General features: G+C 36.6%; 1 long non-coding RNA gene across 1 annotated transcript; it reads right to left on the reverse strand.

Moving 5' to 3' along the window:
• Nucleotides 1-1,424: 1,424 nt before the first annotated feature.
• Nucleotides 1,425-1,974, reverse strand: LOC147636435 (uncharacterized). The gene is made up of 2 exons (XR_015266407.1): nt 1,808-1,974; nt 1,425-1,704 (listed from the first exon to the last, which is right to left on the reverse strand). It is a non-coding gene; the product is annotated as an uncharacterized LOC147636435 (long non-coding RNA).
• Between the last annotated feature and the right edge of the window lie 8,162 nt (nt 1,975-10,136).

Below are 10,136 nucleotides of genomic sequence, written 5' to 3' on the forward strand. Positions count from 1 at the left end.
CAGCAGCGAAAATACACTGCTTTAGCAGCAAAAATTCGCTGCTCACCAATGAAGCTAGGAGCGAAATAATTTCACTGTTAAGTAGCGACCTAAATCGCCGCCGACGGGTGTCAATACCTACCTACTTCCCCTATCCTACACATACACAGACTATGCCTGCAGCCCGACTATTCCTCCCACCACACCTCTTCTCTCAAGGGTTTTGCATCAATCAAGTCTCCCTCTCCAAGGTAAGCCCTTTCTTGCTTTCTTCAAGATTTCATGGTTTTGTTCAATCTTTGTCTTCTTCCAAGCTTTTATGAAAAGCTTGGACATACTTTATGTGAGATTTTCTCCCTTCCCCTCTCTTTCCTCTCCCTTGCCCTAACCCTAGCCTAATGCATAGAGCTCTAATAGAGAGCTTTGATGGAGAGCTCTCCATCAAAGTATTAAGCATTATATACATAGAGCTAGGGTTTAGGCTTAACATAAACTAATTTTTTCATTCACTTATGCATTAAGAGTAGGGTTTAGGGTACTCATCTTTTTTTTCTCTTGTTCTTCTTACTTACTAATGTGTTAATGAGGACTAACGTTTTTATTTATTATGTTTCTTTTTTGTAGGTTTATTCAAGTGAGCAAGGTTTTGGGCATAGCCTCTCATACGGTAAGCACTCTTTCTTCATTTTTTCTTATGCTTCTTGTCTTTATGTTTTTTCACCCTTGGGTGCCGGGGATTAGGGTTATGTCAATAGGCAATAGGCTTTATGAATCTAAAATCCTCTGAAAAAAAGATGTTAGTGTTAATAGACGTGAGCCGTGAGCTTGGAGGGGTAATATCAACAAAAAGGGGGGATGAATGATGTAACAAGTTCTTAGTCTAAGCCGCCCCCCTCCCCCCAAAAAAAAGAAAAGTAAGTGTAGGGCATAAACTTTGAGCTTCAAGAAAAAAAAACAAGTGTAGTGCATAAACTTTGAACTCCAGTGAACAAAAAAACAGAAATGCCGAATAAATGGTTGGGAGAGCTTGCTGAATTGAAAAATAAAATTGGTGGATTGATCAAAACATTGAGAAGAATGTTGCTTTCTATTTAAGGAGCTTTATGGAAGGAGCGGTTATGGAATCCCCACCAATTCGATTGGGCAATTTAAAGACCCTAAAGATCATTTTATCTTATCCAAAGAGCAAGAAGGCCTTCATAGAATTATAAGATGCTCTGTATATCGTAGTTAATTGGATCCTTTACAATTGTGTGAACAAATCAGCGACAATAATAGAGTAGTTAATTGGATCCTTTACTATTGTGTGAACAAATCAGCGACAATAATAGAATAATAGAATCATAAGATCGTAGTTAATTGGATCGTTTACAATTGTGTGAACAAATCAGCGACAATAATAGAGTAGTTAATTGGATCCTTTACTATTGTGTGAACAAATCAGCGACAAAAATAGAGTAATAGAATCATAAGATCGTAGTTAATTGGATCGTTTACAATTGTGTGAACAAATCAGCGACAATAATACAGTAATAGAGGAGTTGAAGTGGTACAATAAGACACTTGTTGATTAGGTCATGCGGAACCGTAGCTAAGGAGCAGCCGACGGAGGCTTTACGGTAACGGACTGGGTTAAACTGAACTGTAGCTCCATAGACGCCATCTGGTGCTCCAAGACAGCCAATTTCTGCTTATAATCATTGAGCTTCCGCTTTGTTTCCGCATCTGATCGTGCGAAAGGAGGTTAGTGATCAACATAAAACAATCGTGCGCGCAGGAACTATGGCTAGCTAGGTCGTGAATCGTCAAGAAGCGCAACAGGGTTTACCGAATAAGTGCAGGAAGTGGTAGAGGAGATCGACGTCGAAGAACTCGGCGTTCTGCACGCCCATAATCTCCTCGTTGAGGTACCCTCCGCCAGACATCACGTAATAAGACGAACGACCACCCTTGGTAGCTAGCTAGGTCTTCATTTTGCAGGTGGTTAGGGCGGCAAGGCTCGTACCTCACAAGACTTCAGCCTGCCGCCTTAGACTTTCTTTTCAGATAAAAAAGCGACCCCCCCTCTTAATGGACAATTCCTCTTCAATGTTAAAATGGACTATTTAGGTGCGTTCATCTTTTTCTATGTTGATCTTGAATACGTAGACATAGTTGCTTTTTACGCCATCATTCATGTCGCTTTTGAGTATTTTGGCCGTAAAATACTTGCAAATTTTTAAAAATGCTACTCTAATCTACAGAAAAACTTGTTATATTTCATCAAACCCGTCAATTTTGAAGGGTAAGGGTGCCCTTCAAAAATCAAGCCTATATGAGGATTCCCTTTTTTCTTTGTTGAGCTTAAAATTTGACAATAGAGTGTCTCTGTGTGTATTTTTTAAGAAAAATTTACAACGCCCTAAAATTCTTCTCATCGATAATGACCTCTAGAAACAAACAAATCACAATTTTCTTCAAAGATCTATTCCCCATTGACTAAAATGCCTTAGAAAATCCTCTTTTCCACTTTTCACCGCCACAAAACAAGTTTCATTCAAACTGTACAATCTGTCACAGTAAAGTTTTTTGTCTTTAAAAGACTTGACTTTGATTTCCTAAGGGGGCATCACCTTGTAAGGCTGCAAGGGGGAGGACCCGTGTGCGTGTGTGTGAGTGTAGATTAAGAACCCCCCCCAAAAAAAGAAGATAAAACTATAACCATTGATACCTCCATCACACCGCATCACATCAAGCATTGAAAAGATACAAGGTAAGGCTTATCTTTTCCACACTTTTTGGATTTCTTTGGCTTGTGCCATTTCCTCACAGAATAATATACTTTTTCTACTTATTTATAGATTACTTTCCTTTGTAATTAAGTTTTCTTTGTTCTCCTTTTTGTAAAGTATCTCTCTCTCTCTCTCTCTCTCTCTCTCTCTCTCTCTCTCTCTCTCTCTCTCACACACACACACACACACACACACACGTGTGTAAATAATCAACCTTATAATAAAATAATTGCAAGAGAATACAACAGTACAAAGCCCTCATAAACTAAGGAGGGATGCCACCATAACATCTTAGCCTTGAATCCCCACAAAAAGAAATATGAGAGGTATTGGAACACCTTTGTAGATTTACATGCCACAGTTGGATTACTTGCAAAAGCATGGAGTACATTTGATAAGTTATCGGCCATATATGTGGTCCCTTAGAACATTTGTATACCCCATGGTATGTTGAATCAAGGATTAAATAATGAAGCGCCAACATCTTATGTAAGCATGATAATAACTTATAGTGGCAAAAAATTTTACTTTCAAATTTATACAACTATTGCTCTAATATAGAGTTGACATGTATAGTTTGTTGTGATTCCTACAAGAAGGGATCTTGTTACACGTAACATGTTGATTGCTTATTAGGAAGGAAATTGTTACATTATTTCCTGTGTTTATGGGAATGCATGTTTCTCAATCTTCTCTTCATATACAAAATAACAAGCCTTGTAGTTAAACAACCTTATTATCTATTTGTATGAAGGAATTCTCAAATTTATCTCTATATGCAAAAAACAAGCCTTGTAGTAAAGAGAAAAAAAACCTTATTATCTATTTGTATGAAGGAATTCTCAAATTTCTCTCTATATGCAAAAAACAAGCCTTGTAAAGAGAACTTGCAAAAGTATTTTAAACCTAATATTGGGATGTGGATGAAGAGTTGAAAATGTACAAGGTTTATTAGTAAAAAACTATGAGCAATATTAAAATGATTCCATTATGACACATATGTAAGGAAGGGGAGTTCTTTAAAGGAGGTGCATATTTCACATAAGATGAAGAGTTGAAAATGTACAAGGTTTATTAGTAAAAAACTATGAGCAATATTAAAATGATTCCATTATGACACATATGTAAGGAAGGGGAGTTCTTTAAAGGAGGTGCATATTTCACATGCTTGAATGAGTTTTAAACTCATAAAAATTGAGATATTTCATCTCTCCTCTCTCCTCATTCAAGTCTAGTTCCAAAAAGTTAGCTTAACTGACCTAAAAATGGTCAATTATTGACCAAACTGATTTAAAAAATTCTAGAATCAGTTTGTTTGGTTAGGAGCTCAATTTTTCCTATAAATAGAAGCCTCCCCCTTGTTGAAAAATATATAGTGTTTATGCATCGTTACTCTACTCCACCTAAGCCAAGAACTGTGAATTCATTTAATAATCCACTAGTTTTTGGAGCTTCCCTCTTTCTTCAATCCCCATTAGTGGCTCCATCAACATACTTAACCAATTGATTGGTTGGGGGCCTCTACCGTGAACAAAGAATCAAGCAAGTTGTAAGGTAATTAGTGAATATTGATCTTTCTATAATTTCTCAATGTTTCTCTCTTCTCAACCCCTCTCAAGCTTGAGAAGTTTAATTGGTATGGGTTTTTTTTAATGCTAATGAAGTTTGAATAGTAGTGAAGAGTTACATAATGCTATTGAAGTTAATTTTCATTTATGTTTAAATTCTAATGATTTTTATGTAAATTCTCTCCCTCACTCAAGAAATGGTCATACTCATGACCCGTTCTCAATCCAAATCAAGCTTTTCATAAAGCTTTTTCTTAACCCAAGATTAAGCTATGCTTGAGGCCAAATTAATGGCTTTTTTCTATGCTTTTAGTTTATGTATATTAATGATTCAATCCATTATGGATTAATAATCAAATTAGAGATTATTTTAATTATTTCCTTAATGATAAGCATTATCCCTTAAAAAAATTGAGATTTATCAGTCATAGCAGCGGAGCTATGGCAAAATTTTTATAAAAATTATGCATAAAATAATCTCATTCAAAGCATAAAAAGAGGACTTCCTACCATATTCTAGGAATTATCATCCTAGATTAATTGAAAAAATTTCATTACAATCATGGAGAAATTGAATTTTAATATCATGCATAAAGGATAAGCTTTTATATCAAAAGTGTTATTTTTACCATTTTTATTTCATGCATAGAAGTATGCATAATGGATAAATTTTTATATCAAAAGTGTTATTTTTACCATTTTATTTCATGCAGAGAAGTATGCATAATGGATAAATTTTTATATCAAAAGTGTTATTTTTATCATTTTTAATTTTCATGCATAGAAGTATGCATAAAGGAAAATTTTTTATATCAAAAGTGTTACTTTTATCATTTTAATTTTCATGCATAGAAGTATGCATAAAGGAAAAAATTTTATATCAAAAGTGTTACTTTTATCATTTTTAATTTTCATGCATAGAAGTATGCATAAAAGTTGATTATTTTATTATAAAAGTGTGACTTTTATCATAATTGAATTTCATGCATAGAGGTATGCATAAAAGTTGATTATTTTATTGTAAGAGTGTTACTTTTATCATATTGGATTTCATGCATAGTGGTATGCATAAAAGATATTCTTTTTATACTAAAAGTGTGATTTTCCTCATAAATGGATTTTATGCATAACTTAGATGCATAAGAGAAATTCTTTTATTCTAAAAGTGTAATTCCTACCAAATTGAACTTATGCATAAGAAGATGCATAAAAGATTGATTTTAATTTCGAAACTGTTAGTCTCCTTAAATCGAATTTATGCATAAATAAAAGTGTAGAGAAATCTTATACTAAATATAAGAATTCTCTTAAAAAAGATATGAAATGTGATAAGATGTGATAAGAGGTGTATGAGATGTGATAAGAATTGATAAGATGCGTAGTGGTAGGAGGTGATAAGAGGTGTATGAGACGTGATAAGATTTGATAAGATGTGTATGGAAAGTGATAGGATGTGATAAGAGGTGTATGAGATGTAAAAAGATGTGATAAGATGTGTATGAGATGTGATAGAATGTGTTAAGATGAGTTAGGATGTGTTAAGATGTATATGGGATGTGTTAAAACGAGAATGAATGTAATGTGGTTGTATGAATGTGATGTGGATGTATACATGTAGATGTATATGTATGAATGTGAATGTTGATGTGGATGTGGATGTATGTGAATGTGGATGTGAATGTGGATGTATAGATGTGAATGGGAATGTGGATGTGGATGTATATATGTATATGGATGTGGATGTATATGGATGTGGATGTGGATGTATAGATGTGAATGGGAATGTGGATGGGAATGTGGATGTATAGATGTGAATGGGAATGTGGATGTCGATGTATATGAATGTGGATGTATAGATGTGAATGGGAATGTGGATGTGGATGTATGTGAATGTGGGTGTAGATGTGGATGTATAGATGTGAATGGGAATGTGGATGTGGATGTTTGTATGTATGTGGATGTAGATGTGGATGTATAGATGTGAATGGGAATGTAGATGTGGATGTATATGAATGTGGATGTATAGATGTGAATGGGAATGTGGATGTGGATGTATGTGAATGTGGATGTAGATGTGAATGGGAATGTGGATGTAGATGTGGATGTATAGATGTGAATGGGAATGTGGATGTGGATGTATGTATGTATGTGGATGTAGATGTGGATGTATAGATGTGAATGGGAATGTGGATGTGGATGTATATGAATGTGGATGTAGATGTGGATGTATAGATGTGAATGGGAATGTGGATGTGGATGTATGTGAATGTGGATGTAGATATGGATAGGGAATGTGAATGTGGATGTATGTATGTATGTGGATGTAGATGTGGATGTATAGATATGAATGGGAATGTGGATGTGGATGTATGTGTGTGGATGTGGATGTATGTGTGTGGATGAGGATGTATGAATGAGGACGTGATAGTGGAGGTATACATGTGGATGTGGATATATGGATGTGAAAATGGATGTGTATGTATGAATGTGGATATGAGATGTGGATGTATAAATGAGGATGTGAAAATGGAGGTAAACATGTAGATGTAGATGTATGGATGTGGATGTGGATGTGGATGTGGAGATGGATGTGGATATGGATGTGTATGTATGAATGTGGATATGGGATGTGGATGTATAAATGAGGATGTAAAAATGGATGTATGCATGTAGATGTGGATGTAGGGGTGTGAATGTGAATGTGTCTGTGAATTAATGTGTCGCCGATATGAGGAAATGGATGAGAATGAGTACACATTAAATGGAATGTGGAATAAGTAATGTGGACTAAGGAGGGATAATGTGGAAAGACGGGAGTTTGATTTAGAAACTGTATTTTGTGACTGTTTGTAAATGACTGTTTTATGTCATGAATGCTGGGGAAGCATTTTGACCGTCTTGTGGATTAAGGTCATGAAGACCTAACTGTTAAAGTTGCAACTGCTGACGGAGAGTCAATGGAGGACGTCTCGCGTAGCAAGGTCGACCGAGGTCTTGACCAGCCTCGGTTCGATTTAAATGGTGAGCTTCCGGTACGGTGGATGAGGGACCAAGGAAGCGGCCTATGAGTGAAGCGCTAGGTCACCTGCGAAGGATCCTAGAGGGTGCTGACCATACGGTGCTCGGGCTCTTGGTCGCCGAAGATACCCACACGTGCGTCGTGGAAGATATTGGAACAAGGAGTAAGAGTTGTTTTGTGAAACCGGGCATGGATCTGGTTGATTGACCTTGCTGGTCTTCAATGGATGAGTCCATGGCTCTTTATATGGATCTGTTGGTTGATCTTGCTGATCTTCAACGAGAGTCCATCTTGATTTTTATAAGTGATTATATTGCCGAGTATTATGGGCTAGGAACTATTGAAAAGGCCCCTGTGTGGACAGGTGGTGAGCGTTCTAGTTGCCAATGATGCCATAGATACTCTGATGATGGGAAATTATGAATCAACCGGATAAATTGGAAGATTATGATCAGTGGTACTATGGTTTCATTAAAGGATTGTTTTAAAGTTAGCTGATGCTAAGAAAAAGGTAATTTCATATTGGGTGTGTAAGTGGTGTGGCTAGTTTTATGTTTGCATGAACTTCCGGCTAGGGGGCCTTGGAACTCTTTTCCTTGGTACCCGGGACAAAACCTAACCAAATTCCAAATTGGATCCCATCACTACAGTGGTTGGGTGGTTGGCTAACCCATGGGATCGGATGGGGTTAGGCTGGATTGATGGATCCGTAAATCGAGACTCAATTTCCGTTATTACGATAGATGAAGTAAGTCCCGGATAGTAATTGTTCTATGGATAGGAATCAACGGCTGTGCCTCTTGATGGGGAAAAAAGCGTTGATCCCAATGATCAAAGTGCAAGTTTCTTCCTTGATCTGACCGAGTATCTTTATAGGTGCAGTCGGATCAGTTTGATCATTATTAATGGTCTTGACTACGTTAGAGTAAAAAGTTATCTTGGAGGAATCGCCCGTGCTTTCCGAATAAGGGAAGTTTTTTCGGGTTCGGTTTTGGAAAAATCGACGGATTAGTCTTTTGTCCGGATATCCGTGGACGAGGCCCCGAGTGTGGGACCCTGCCTCGTGCAAGAAGTGCTACTTCCGCTGCTAGTACCCCGAATCCGTTGCGCGGTGGGAATAGGGATCTCACAGTTGGTATCAGAGCAAATTGGTTAATAAAGATCAATTGAGAAGCCAAATATGTCAAAAATTTATCAAGAAGCACAAAAAGGTTGTAATTGTGTGATATAATTCATACAATTTGATATTCAAACTGAAATTCGTAATTAGTAATTGGGTCTTCAGATGGAAGTACCGTAATTATATAGAATCCCTGACTTGTTTGAGGCCTAGACATGATGGTATTTACCTTATAATTCCAAGGGCCGTGACTACCCGTATATACCGAGAGTATACTGCAGCTCTTTACTGACAGTATATACGAGTAAATCTAAGACTTGAAATTATAAGCATTAAGGCTATCCAGTTGATGAATTCGAATGTGGTTGATATGATTTTAAATTCTGTTTGGGAACTGATGAATTGATTGGGATTCTGATTGAAAAATGATGATTTTTGAAATTTAGTTGAAATATAATAACCTGAGCAAAACCACAATGAGGATGAATGGGACGAGTCCCTGTAATGATAAATGATGATAATGATTTCAGCAAATCACTATGAGATTAGTGGATTGTGCTGTCAAATTGCTACTGTTAATACTTGAGACAGTAGATCAAGTTAAGGGATGACAAATTGAGAACTTGCTTAAATGAAATTCCCGTGGAGGAATGTTCAGAAGGAAATTATTCGGTCTGATGAACCATTATCGTAGGAATGATATGATCTAAATGCATTATTATTTAATGATGAGTTCTATATAAGGGATATTTATCCCCATATTCTGTTGGGTTGACCGAAATATAAGGAACCCCAGAACAAATTGGATCTTAAGCAAAAGAGTTGTCCTCTACTTGCGAGATGAGGACATCTTACACCTTTTAAGTGGGGTAGAATGTAAGATTCCTCCCCAACCTTCGAGGTATACAGGAGTAAGAATCTCCCTTTCTGATCTTATAATTATTCCCTCTCTAAAATAAAAGAAAGTTTTGTTTAACAAAGGAAGACCCTTTTTCTAGAATACTTCTCAAGAGTCCCACCTGTTTTAAGGATTCAGAACAATGAGTTCAGAAGTGAGAATCAATGTTTTGGATATCAAGGTTTTGGTCTTCATTCGAGTACGGCCCAAAAGAAGTTCTTTATCTCTTGGGGAGTATATGAAGTTATCCCCCAGATATTGTGAGCCTTATATCTGAATTCAATGAAAGTAGGTGACTTAGCCTACAAGCTTCTTTTATCTCTTCACCTCAAAATTCTTAATGCCTTCTATAGAAAAATGTGTCAAACCCAAATCATGGAAAGACAGTAAAACTTCAGTGGCAAGTTATCGTTGGCTTCTAAGTTACGCTAGCTCCTTCCTTTATATAAGTCGTAACTTTTACTTGTCGCTCACAGTAATCTTACTTCCATCGATCTCCTTTCTTTCTTAATCTCCTTCATGGCTTGGCAACAAGAACTAGTTTTATCCATAATGATTCCTCACCTTCAAGACGCAAGTGAATCTGTGAAGAAGGATTTTATAGAGCAGTATGAGTGCTCACTTTTCCCTCACTTGGGAACTTCTGTAGTGCAAACCAAATGGCGGACCTATCAAAACATAACTAGGGTAACACCCTGGGGTCAACAGCACTTTCGTAACAATGTCCGCTTGGCCATGGTTATTGAAGCTTTGGGTTTGGGTCCCCGATATTACTGTGTCA

Source organism: Cibotium barometz, chromosome 8 (genome assembly GCF_041138505.1).
Source record: "Cibotium barometz isolate CiBa-2024 chromosome 8, ASM4113850v1, whole genome shotgun sequence".
In the NCBI taxonomy this organism is placed as follows: Eukaryota; Viridiplantae; Streptophyta; class Polypodiopsida; order Cyatheales; family Cibotiaceae; genus Cibotium; species Cibotium barometz.